Below are 12,297 nucleotides of genomic sequence, written 5' to 3'. Positions count from 1 at the left end.
ACCTGAAGGAATTGTTTCTTTTGAACTTTTGTAACTGTAGGTAAAATTCAGCTGTACAAGTTCCCTTGGTAGTGAGATTATGTTAACTGTTCAGCAGCAATTGTTATACTTCCTATGTGCAGAATGAAGCAGGTGGATGGAGAGAAATACAATTTGGTCATGTGGTAGAGAACATGGATATCTTGGCTTAAGTTAAACACATATATCACTTCATGCAAAATGAAGAATTAGTTCTTAAAAAAACAAACAACACTATTTTCTGGAAAATGAGATAAGGCTGACCCAGTATAAGAGCTTGCAACTCAGCTACTCTTCTTACAGTGTTCCAAGCAATAGGTGAGGCTGTTTTCCATATCAAGAACCTCAAGTTAGCCTGCTGACCTAGTTCAAATGAAACAAGATTTTGATTTACTATCACAAAAATAAGACCATAAGGAGGATCCACCTGTTTTCTAGGAGGCTTTGTATGCAACACCCCTTTCAAAATCATTTTCAAATGACATTACATTGAAAGCTGGATTCTGAGAAGAAACACTGAAATGCTCAAAAAATGAACTTTGACACAGGAGTAAGACAGGCCATATGATAATAACTCGCACAAATGTTGTAGTACAAGAAAAACACTAGCCTTGATTGGGAGCTTGTTTCTTTTGTTGGCACCAGATAAAAAAAAAAGTTTCTATTTGCTAATACATGATTTCCCTTGTAGAAGGTATTCTGTCTCTCATTAGTGCCTGATGGTCCTGCTTAAAATTTATTAACACTCTATCACCCAGGCAGTCAAACTGAAGTTGCTAGGGGTCAGGATATAGTAACAACCCTGGTCTTGTGTGATTAAATTCAGTATGGGAAGAAACTTATCCTAATTTCCTCTGGCCCTTTCCAAAAGAAGGGAGAACCACTGCTGCATGAGCCAAAAGAGAGTCACAACAGTGATCTTTGGGGAGTCCTTCTGAATCTCTAGAATCAACTTGAAATTTAGTGGAAAGGGTAGAAAAGCCTGCAGAAACATTCTTGCCCAAGTACAATAAAGGCATCCATCTGTCTTCCAGGCCTTCTTGCATGGAGTCCCGGAGCAGAATTGTGCCATCTGATTGTTTAGAGCAGATGCAAAAATATATATTTGAGGTGTTCCCGATAGATGGATTAAATCTTGGAAACTTTCTCATTTTGTTTTCCATTCATGCAGTTTTGTCCTGGCCTTTCACAGCTTGTCTGCAACATAGTTTTGCTTTGATGGGATGTAAGATTCCTGTAGAATGAGACTGTGCTGAAAAGTTATATCCCAAGCTACCATGGCTAGTCTGCATAGAGGGTAACATCTGATTCCCTCTTCCTTGTTTGTGTACCACATCACTGTGATGCTGTCTGTAACAGCTCGTAGAAGTTCCAAAGACTAAAAATGATTGAAAGGGTTGAGAGCATGTTAAGAGTTAACATCTCTTTTATGTATTTTTATCATGTTAAGAGTTAACATCTCTTTTATGTGTTTCTATCTATCTTTCTTGTTCCAGCAATTGCACTTTTATTCCCATAGACACTGCGCCAAAGTGATGTTAGAGACATCTGTTGTGAATGACTGTGTTGGAGCAGGAGAGGAGAATGGGAGGCATGGATTATAAGAAAATCGGTGTCTCCACCACATGTACGCCTTTGCACAAACCCCAAAACTGACATTTCAAAAGTCAAGGGATGATGCTAGGGCCATCAAGATTTCAGGTACCACGGGATCTTTCTCATGTGGATTTTTGCAAGAGGTATCATGACTATCACAGATACCATGAGACAAAGAATCCTGAGGGATTCCCTTGATGAGACAGACATCTGAGCTTAATACCTCAGAAGGAGATCTAAATACAGATATTGTTCCTGTGGAAGAAAAGCTGTATGAAATGAGGTATCCAGGAAACACCCAAAAACATTCCTGTGAGAAGGAGTCAAAAAAGACTTCTTAATGTTCTCTTGGAATCCCAGCCTGTGTAGTATAAAATAGATCTCTTATCCAAGTGAAAGATTCCTGACCCTGCAAAGATAAGCAAGTCATCTAAATAAAGAAACAATGTGAATACCTTGCAATCTGAAGTAGGCTATCACAGGAGACAGATACTTTGTGAACACCCCTGGAGCACTAGATGGCCCAAAGCATGATGTACAGAAATGACAATGTGATTTACATACAGAAAACTTTTAGAAACATCTAAAATTTGGATCTATAGGAATGAGATAGTATACATCTTTTAAATCTAAGGCCATTAGAAAACTCAGAATGTAACAAGTCATGCAGTAACAACGTTTTGTATTTGGACACTATCACAAACTGGTTCAGAAAGAAAAGGACAAGAACTGTACTCCAGGAATCTTCTTTCTTGGCATCTGAAACATCCTACAATAAATCCCTTATCCTAACTGCTTAGGAGGAATAGCTTCTATCACCCACCTGATCAAGCATATGCTGGATGACAAGAGGGAAAAGTGGAGAAGAACTTGTTTTCTTAGGTGAGAAGAAATCCCCCCAAAAGGTGGGAGAGAGCCCTACTGCCATTTATACCCATAATGGATTACCAGTAAGTATGAGTAAGTTTCAGAAATTCCATTTGCAGCAAATCATAATACTTTCTAAGAGACTGTGGAACATTACTGTTTTCCCACTGAAACAACTGTTTCATTCTGGAAATTGCTTCATTGAAAGAAAATCCTTCAACAGGACTGGATGAAGCTACACACTCATCAGAATCTGAATCTGACATCTGTGGAGACAACACATAATCTGTCCTTCACAATCATTTTGAATCTCTTCAGAAAATGAAGACTCACTTTTCTTTTACCAGAAATAGCCATACAAGAAGGGTCAAGAGACTGCAACTTAGCTAAGCCCAATAAAATACTCATACTCAGAGTTGATGAGACAGGAAAACACATATGGTTTAATATTTGTTTCTATTTTGACAATAATTTATGAGGAAACAGACCTAGTATTGCCAGCAATAACGTCCCTAGGGATGACACAAATCTCTGGTTAAACAGAGACACATTGTTTTGTCCTTTCACTTAGGGGTGACTACAGTAGCTCTCCCTTTCTTAACAAGGGCAATCCAACAGCCACAGTAGACATGTCTAACCCCTGGTTCATGGTGGCTGTAGGGACCTCACTAGTAGGACCAAAGGGACAAGATTAGTAGTCTGAGGAACTAGTTTTTGTCTCAGCAAAGTCATACACCTGTGGCTAAGGTAATTTAGCAGCCTATGTGGTGGCAAAGGCTGTTAAGCATTTCTTTTCTTTTTGTAGCTGGAAGAAGGAAGAACTGAGGAACTGGTAGGTTGTTGCATGGTTATGATGGAAAAGGTGCCTGATTCCCAGGAAAGTCTATCAGAAATTGCCATTAAAACAGGTAAGTTGTAAAAAGTTACTTTTCCCACGGTAAAATAGAGTAAAAGCACTTTAAACACTTACTTAAGCCCTCAAAAGTAAAATAACACAAAATTTTCACAGAAAATTAATTTTAACAACATTTTACCTCAAAACTAAAAAAGTGTATAAAAGTCATGTGGCATTCAGTAAAAACATGTTGGTTATTTGCCATAAAAAGAAAAGAGGAAGTTTTTTTTTTTCTTGAAGGGAACTTATCTGCTCATCACTGAAACAGCATTAGCCAACTGTCAGTCCTTGATAACCCACAGAGGAAAGGTCTGTCCACTGGAAGGAAATCTCTGAAGAGCTTGGTACCAAAACCTGCCGTTTAGTCTGCTCAGCTCAAACTGACTAATAATTTGGGTGCATAGAAGGTACCCTGAAGTTTTGAAAGCTGGTTGGCTGTTATATTGTACCAAGGATATAACCCATATATGGGTATACTGTCTGATTCCCCACAGAAACAACTAGCTGGGGCTCCCCTTTCACATTTCTATTAGCTGTCTGGATACTAAGAGGGGACATGACTATCCCTTACAACTTATCATCCTCCATGGGGAACATGACAGCAGGAATAGGGAGTGAGATCAGAACATCTTAAGCTCATCATATGACTTGACAAACATCTGACTTTGACTGGACAACAGAAACTCAAAACTCTTTACGCTTCTTAAGTTTTTTTGCATGGATACTGAGGAACATCTGTGAGTGACAGCTCAGAGGTCATCCTTCCTCTCATTAGTTCTTTAAGCCTTTTATTCTTAAGGTAAATATTTAAAGTAACTAAGAGTAAAATGTTGTCAAGAAAGGAATAAAGTGCGCTGAAAATAAAAATGAAGAGGTGTGACTTCAGACAAAACATTGGACAATGTCCAGGGAAAACCCCTTTAGCCATCTCTGTTGGAATCAGTGGATAAATCCCAGCTTATAATCTAGGTAACTCAAGTCTGATCAGCAGCTCAGGCAGCTGCTGTAGCTGGTGTGTGTGAACAGAAGACCTGTGAAGCTTTATCTGCTAACCTCATTTTAGTGGAGGGACATGTTGACACACAAAGGTAGGCTGCTCTTCAAGTGCCTCTCGAGGATGGGATATATAACAGGTCTAGACGTGTGCAGCAGGTTAGGAGATATAATTTCACTGTCATGTGCAATAACTGATCTTTTTGTAAAAAATAAATAAATAAATAAATGGTATCTGCACATAAAATGCTCATATCAGACTGCTTTCACCAAGAAGTTAAAACCTTAAGAACTAGACTGAATAGTATGCATACATGCAGTATTTAGAATAGCCAACTGAAGTGTATTTTGGGAGGTGTAAGAAATGAGATAATATGAAAAAAATTCAATCATCAGGAGAACATGCAAAATATACACCAGCAGATTAATTGAAGTGCAGGAGTAAAACTACAGTTTAATTATGTGCCCACACAGACATTATCATGTTGAAGTATACTGACCTGAGGTAACTTTCTTTTCCTTAAACATGCACGTAGTGCTTCTAATGCAGCAACTTGCTGCAAACTTGCTACTCTGCTTAAACAGAAATGTGCTACAAATGTGTTACTCTCTTTTTTGTACTTGTTGGTCTCACTTTTTATTTTCATTGTTAATTTTATTTTCATTATAATTGAATTTTTTAACTCGAACAACTGATATATTGGACTTGTATCTATTGTATTTGATACTGCCATGTTTGAAGTTGTACTTTATTTGGTGTAATTTTAACTGTAATTAAATTAGTAATTGTAATTACTTTATTTGGTGTAATTTAGATGGACCAACCCATTTAACAAATGTCAAATAAGTAAATAAATAAATAATGACATATTCACTCAATATAGAGGTACACTATTTACACTGATAACCAGGCTCTCCATTTCTTAAAATGTGATTGCTGACTCTTCATATTTGTAAATCTTAAATTATTTCCATTTTATATATATATATATAGTTGCTGTGATGTGATGAAACCAAGACAAAATATGGGTGGATTTGATTCTCAAATATGTTGAAATTTAGGAGAGGAATTTCTGTTTTTCTAGGTTTTGTACAGATCATTTTGTATGGGAACATAACTACTTTTCCACAATTACAACAGTTAGTATCAATATTAAGTGCTGCTTATTACAGTTATTAGACAGATTTCCAGTGATATACTCCCTGGTAATGGAACATGAAAATAAGAGAGGATTTCTTAAACTGTAAAGGCTGTCTCACCATGTCTCACCAAAAGATGTCCATGCAGATTCATGTCATGTCATAAAAGGTCATTTTCGTAATCGGAAAAAAAAATGAAAACTGTTTGCTAAAACCATATTCAACATTTTTTTGCAGAGTGGCAAGACCCTCTGCATCCCCACACCCCATGAATTTATATATGCCAACGATGAGATCGCACAATAGTGGGGGAAAAAAAGCAAACTCCACCGTCAGTAAAAGTAACTTTGATAAGCAGCACTCACTCTTTTTACATCTGCCAAAATTACTTTCAATGGCAAGAAGTGCTCCCATCCATGCATTCTTAGATAAATTATTTGCTATCTGTTTTCCACTCTGAGTTAGCTATCGTCTGGTTTAAATAGTTATTTCTTGAGGATTTATTTTATTTATTTATTTATTTTACATTTGTTTACCCAGAAAGTACGACTGGACACAAATCCTTTTTCAGAGGAGGCCCGGGGAGAAAAGCTCCAAGAGTAACAAATACATACAATAGAGAAACAAATACAGCCAAGTAAGAAGCCAATACATACAAGATAGTGGTTTCAGACACAATAAACAGAGCAACAGTAATTTATATAAAAAAATGGTTGTTTAGATCAAGAGATAATGTTAGGCAGGTGTCTTTCCTTAAGATTATTAGATAGATTTCCATTGATGTAGTGCCTGAAATGAAACAAGAAAGTGGGAGATGGTTTCTTAGCATGTAAATGTTGTCACGCTAAAAGATTTCTGTGCATTCTAAGATAATTTGTCATCTGCTTTCTACCTTGAACTTGCTTTAGCTATTTTCTGGCTAAAATTGTTATTTTTTGAAGAGCTAGGTCATAATGCACCATTCTTTATCAAGCCAATTTACCAAACATGGCTTAAGCTGGTTACAAAAAGGGCTTTGAGTATGCTGAATCACAAAAGAGATATAGTCTACACTTAAAAGGGTTTTTTTTTTTGCTATTTTTAACAAGTGCCAGAACCAGCTATTTCTGATTGCCTTTGGTGGGTATTCCTTAAATGTTCCCTAACTGTTGAAATAATTTTAACAAAAATGGGAGGAGGGGCACACAAATCACTTAAGTCTTCATTTCTATTTTCTAGCCAGTCTGCCCATGAGAGTGATCACTAAATGAACTGTCATTGTTTATTACTCCTAAGAAAGGTCTGAATTAATATGTTGTATACACAAATGTGTGATTTTAGAATGTATATATTGAGACTGACAAAAGAGGCATGTAAAACAGGCTACACTTCAGAAAAAAGTTTCATTGGTCAGGAAGGGTCTGAGTGGTCAAGTATACCAAAAACTACTTTCTCTATTTGTCAGTGGGTGCTGGCAGTAAATGTAGAATCCTACTGATCTTTAGATTTGCATTGTTCAGTGAAACACAGGGGTACAGTTCCAGAATAGAAACTTCCATTCAACCATCAACTTAAGTTCATAGGTGATTGCTGAGCTTGTAGCCCAGGAGACCTTTGAGGAACCTACTGCAATTTTTCACTTGCTCAAGAGCACTGTGACTTGATCAAAGTTACACTTTAGACAAATGATGAGAGAGGGAATCTCAAACCCTGGTCTGCTGGAAACCATCTTTTAACAGCTCATATCCTTAATCCTCTGCACTGCCAGACTAAATGCTGGGCTTTGCCAGGACTGTTATAGAATACACATTTCCGCTTTCAGATTTTGCTTATCTCAGACAGAATGAAATATATCTTTAACAATGGACCACGCAGATAATGAAACAATTGTGTCTTGAAAAATATAGGGAATGAAAGACAGATAGGTGTTTGCTTAAATCTATTATAATTACCAAATTATCTAAAAATACATTTAAATAAAAGCATGAATTATTTAGGTCATCATTTTGTGTGATAACAACAAAAACATTGAACTATGAAGTACTGGAACAACTATGTTACATCTGTCTGTGCCAGAAGTAAATAGTAAGGCAATTTTGCCTTTTTCAATTTGAGTTTTAGTATTTTTATTTCTTACAAATTGTGCAGTTATATTATAATAATATAATGTGCATAATCTATAAGTAGAAACAGTATTGGGAAGTAAGAAGTTATTCTACCAACTATATGCAGAAACCCTGATAAAACGCAATATGCAAAAAAATATTACAGATGCTTGCAAATGAAAAATTAGTTTTGTTGAAGGACTGATGGCAGAAAATGAAAAATAATATTTCAACACCTGATATGTTAGAATTGCAGCTCAGGCAATGGATTCAGTATGGAGAGCAAGACATGTGCTTACTTGATTCACTGGAAGCAAAAAACAGCAAGACAAAAAATACTGTATGCCAGGAAAGAAAGTCTGAATTGATTAAACATTTACAAGTAACTGTTCAGTGTACATTCATCCAAAAATATGAAAAAAACATTTCCTGATGTGCTAATGATGGAACCAATGGAATATGTTATGTTATGATTAGAAATCTGAGATATGTACTTGAATAAAATATGTGGCTAAAATAGAGTATGGAAACTATATGGGTAATTTTAAGTCTAATCAAGCAAGAAATATGGCAAGCAAGATGCAGATGGGAATTCAAACAAAATGAATATAAACAAGGATATGTAATTAAATTTGTGGCAAAGATGATAAAAGAGAAGGCAGAACATAAAAAGGCAAGTTAAATAAAATAAACATGAGAAATAAAACAGTTGATTCTAATGTACTAACAGATTAATAAGCACTGTGTGTATGTATTATATATATTTATATAGATAGATAGATAATATAAAATACACACACTGCACATATTCAGAAGTGAAATATTGTAATATATTTCATCATTTTAATCAACAGTTCTTTTAAAGAGGGTGAAGGCTTAACCTGTATAAGAATTAAAGAAATATCTGATTTATAGAAGGAGACATAAAATGTGTATTTGTAGAATTTTAAGCTGAATGATTTCAGACCTGCAATTTTTGAAGTATGCCAATAATATGCAAATGATTATGCTGAATATATGTCTGAGAGGAACACTGCAAAGCAACATGCTGATTAGGAAGGAATGTCCATCAGAAATCCGAACAACAATGAAGTGTAAATCATTTTGTCTTCTATAGAATGCAATAATTAGCAATAAAGCCAAAAAGCATCTCCAGTCATGGAGAAACAGCATGCACCACTTAACTTCAGCTGCTGGAAAAAATCAGACATACTTAAAACTTACCTCTTCTATTAAAAAAAAAAAAATGATACACATAATTGCAGTGTTTTTTTTTTGCCTCTGCTTAATCTCGATTTTGAATGTTTGGTGTAGCAGCAAGGCTTTTTACTTAAGTCTTTCTCTGTTTAATTTGTGATATTGAAACTTGGTTAATGATGGTTATTAATATACCCCAGTAGACAGTGGGTTGCCTCACATTTCTAGGTCAGATGTATGGTGCATGGGAAATGAGTGAACTCAGAGTGCTAACACTGCCGGTGACAATGACATAAGTAGCTAGGTTTCAGCTCTAGTTCCTTTGTATGATGACATCTCTATTAAGCTGTGCAGGAAATGAGGTGTGGCTTTAGAAGCATATTCACCCAAAGGCTCTAGGCAGATATACCTCAAGATCAGCCTGCCCCACCTCTTCCCAGCCTGGCAAAGCTAAATCCACCCCTCTGGCAAAATCGTGAGAGAATCATCCTGCACCAGTGAGATCCCTTGCCATGTTCATTCTCCATACCTCAGAACCTCTAAATGCAGGAAGTCTGGACAAAGCCAAATTAATGTGAGGACAAAGACAAAAAAATCAGGGACAGATTTTAAATATTACTCTTATAAACTTAGAAAGTTGATAGACTAGACTAAAAAGGTTTGTATTAGCATGTATTTTCTGGAGTATATGAAGGCTGGAACTCAAATATATGTTATTATTTAGTGACTTTATTCATCAGTGATTTGCCAGAAAAGCACAAATGTTATGAGGAACAGGCCAAAGATATCAAACAAAAAATTTTGGACATTCTGCAAAAATGTGGACAGTTGAAAGGTATGTCACCCTGTCCTGTCTGGGTCATCAAGCACACTAGCCATTAATCAAAGTCGGATCAACTGTGTAGCAACCAGGGATTTATCCTTCTGTGCCACTGGTGAGGCAACAACATACATAATTACTAGCTCCTGAACACACTGCAGGAATTGCAATTGTGTGGGCACACTCACCCACTCACCATGGGAGTAAGTATAATACAACTTATGTTGTGGGATTCCTAGTTTTGTTATAGCAAAGCTAGAAGAAGGTGTCATTTTTTCAGAGTCTTTCAGTCAGACAATCTAAGTAGCGGATGATTATGACTGCATGCTGCTGCCATTAGTCACAGTCCATCTGTCATGAGGAAATGGCTGTGCGCCAAGTGCCATCTTTGTTTTGGTGTTTTAGAGTGGCATACAGAATGTTTCACTAGCAGATTGCTAAAGAAGCACTGACAGCCTGAAATGAGAGCTGTAGCATACAGTAAATACAGTCAAGAAGCATGCTGTAAACACAACATTTTTCATAACTAAATAAATTAGGAGGACTGAATATCGTGTATCAAACTATGAGTGAGTTATTTATGCACTCATATCTGTTATCAGGTAGGTGAGGTGGTCTGCAGATCCCTTTCAGTCATAACCCACATCTTTTGGTTATCATAGACATACAAAGCAAACACATTTTTATAAAAGACAATAGCTACATAAGTTCGAATGGTTCTTGGTATATCTGACAATGCAATTTTAAAGGTAGTTGACAATGCACTTTTCTTAAATACAAACACAATGGAATTCAACAACACCGCAAACTGTGTAGAAAAGTATATGTTCAGGAAAGCTTTAGAGACAAATTATTTTTCAATGCTTTCAACAAAGTATAATGAAATCAAATCACTCAAGTATCACAATTAACAAGTATTAACCAATCTAAGTCCATCCAAAATAAATCAATAGAACCATCAAACAAATAACTAATAAAATAATTAAATGTATAAATATGTATAAAGATTGTACTTTAAAACAGGTTCAATACTAACAGTATCATTTAACCCTGGATGAGCATCTGCATGAAAATAATCCATTTAAATTCAATACATTCAGTATTTAGTACATCACCTTCTCTATTATTCTTATTAATAGTTTTAATAGCTCTAAAAGAAAACGTATGGGATTCCTGCAAATTCATTATATCCTTAGCTAAGGCATTAATATTGACTATGTATATTAGAAAGATGTTCTGATACACATCATTTTAACATCCTATTAACATCCTATTAGTTTTGTTTACATAAAAGCAGGTACAGCTTTCACAGGTTCCTAAATAAATCACATTTATAGTTTTACAAGTTGCAAAATATAGAATGCAAAAAAAAACTTTTTAGTAACTGGATGTTTAAATTCATTCCTTCTATTACTATAACTACAAAATTGACAATTGTAGCATGGAACAGTACCCTTAGTTACAACATTAGTATACAATGGCAACCTAAAATCCTTAAAACAAAGTTGTCTCAAATTCCTTTCTTTCTTATATGCAAAATTGGGATGTTGTCCTATAATCTCTGTAATGGTATTTGGTGAACATAAAATAGACCAATTATCTTTAATAATATTTTTATATGATTAGTATGCATATTATATTTAATATAATATCTGAGTTTAGATTTAGGAGTGGCATGTTGTCTGAATTGTCTGTTATTTGCCTGTTCTTCAGAGAAACAAGGCCTATAGTATATACTGTTCTTATTGTTATCTTATTGTTGCAAGCTTATATACAGGACTTACATAAAGGAAATTTACAGTATATAATAGACAAAGGTGATTTGGCTCAGTAAAATGAGACATTGTCAGTGACACAGGAGATAGTCCACTTACTTTCCATACTAGAAGGCTGTGAGTTCTATTCCCACTCTAGCTGATTGGAATACTTGAACTGCAGTGGGGTATTAGGAGGGATGCCACACACCTGAGCATGGCTACCATTAAGACATTAAACCAGAACTGTGCTTTCTGTAAGGAGTTATCAAAACAACATAACTGTTAAAATCTCTGTAACTGGTATTAGAAAATTGGGTTTAAAAAAACAGGTTCATCAAGTCACATATCACTGAAGCTACTTGAAACAAAAACACAGGAAAACAAATAAAAATTGTGACACCACAAACCATCAGAAATGTAAAAAAGTCAGACCACACATTACAAATGAAGAGGACTTTTGCAGGAGGGCAGCCAGTACCCCTCCTGCACACAACATATAGTAATATTTGAAACTGCTGTAGGATAAAAAAATAAGCATGAACTGCTGTACAAGTTAATAAAATCCAGTTTTGTCTTTAGGCATGACATTCTTTTTTCAATGTTTAAAAATGTGTAAATGGAGTTCTAAATAGCTGCCTTACAATTGCATTTGGAAGAAACATGTTTTATGCTTCTTCTATGAGCAGACAGAATTAAACCTGCATTCCACCCCCAAAAATGGCCAAAGAAACACTAGTTTTTGCAGGGGGCAAGCCCCACTTCACCCCCAAAGTTGGGTGCAAACCCAGCACCCTTGAACTTATATATTCCAGTTCTGTGGTCACACCAACTGAAAGAATGGGAAAATTACTCCTGAAAAGGGCATCACTGTTGGCACAACTTGCCTGCTGTGATTACCAATAGAGGAGAGGTGTTCCTTGGTAGGGTAAA

The sequence above is a fragment of the Protopterus annectens genome, chromosome 1.part1 (assembly GCF_019279795.1).
Source record: "Protopterus annectens isolate FY-2018-M chromosome 1.part1, PAN1.0, whole genome shotgun sequence".
Taxonomy (NCBI): Eukaryota; Metazoa; Chordata; order Ceratodontiformes; family Protopteridae; genus Protopterus; species Protopterus annectens.
Note: the sequence above shows the minus strand (reverse complement) of the source record.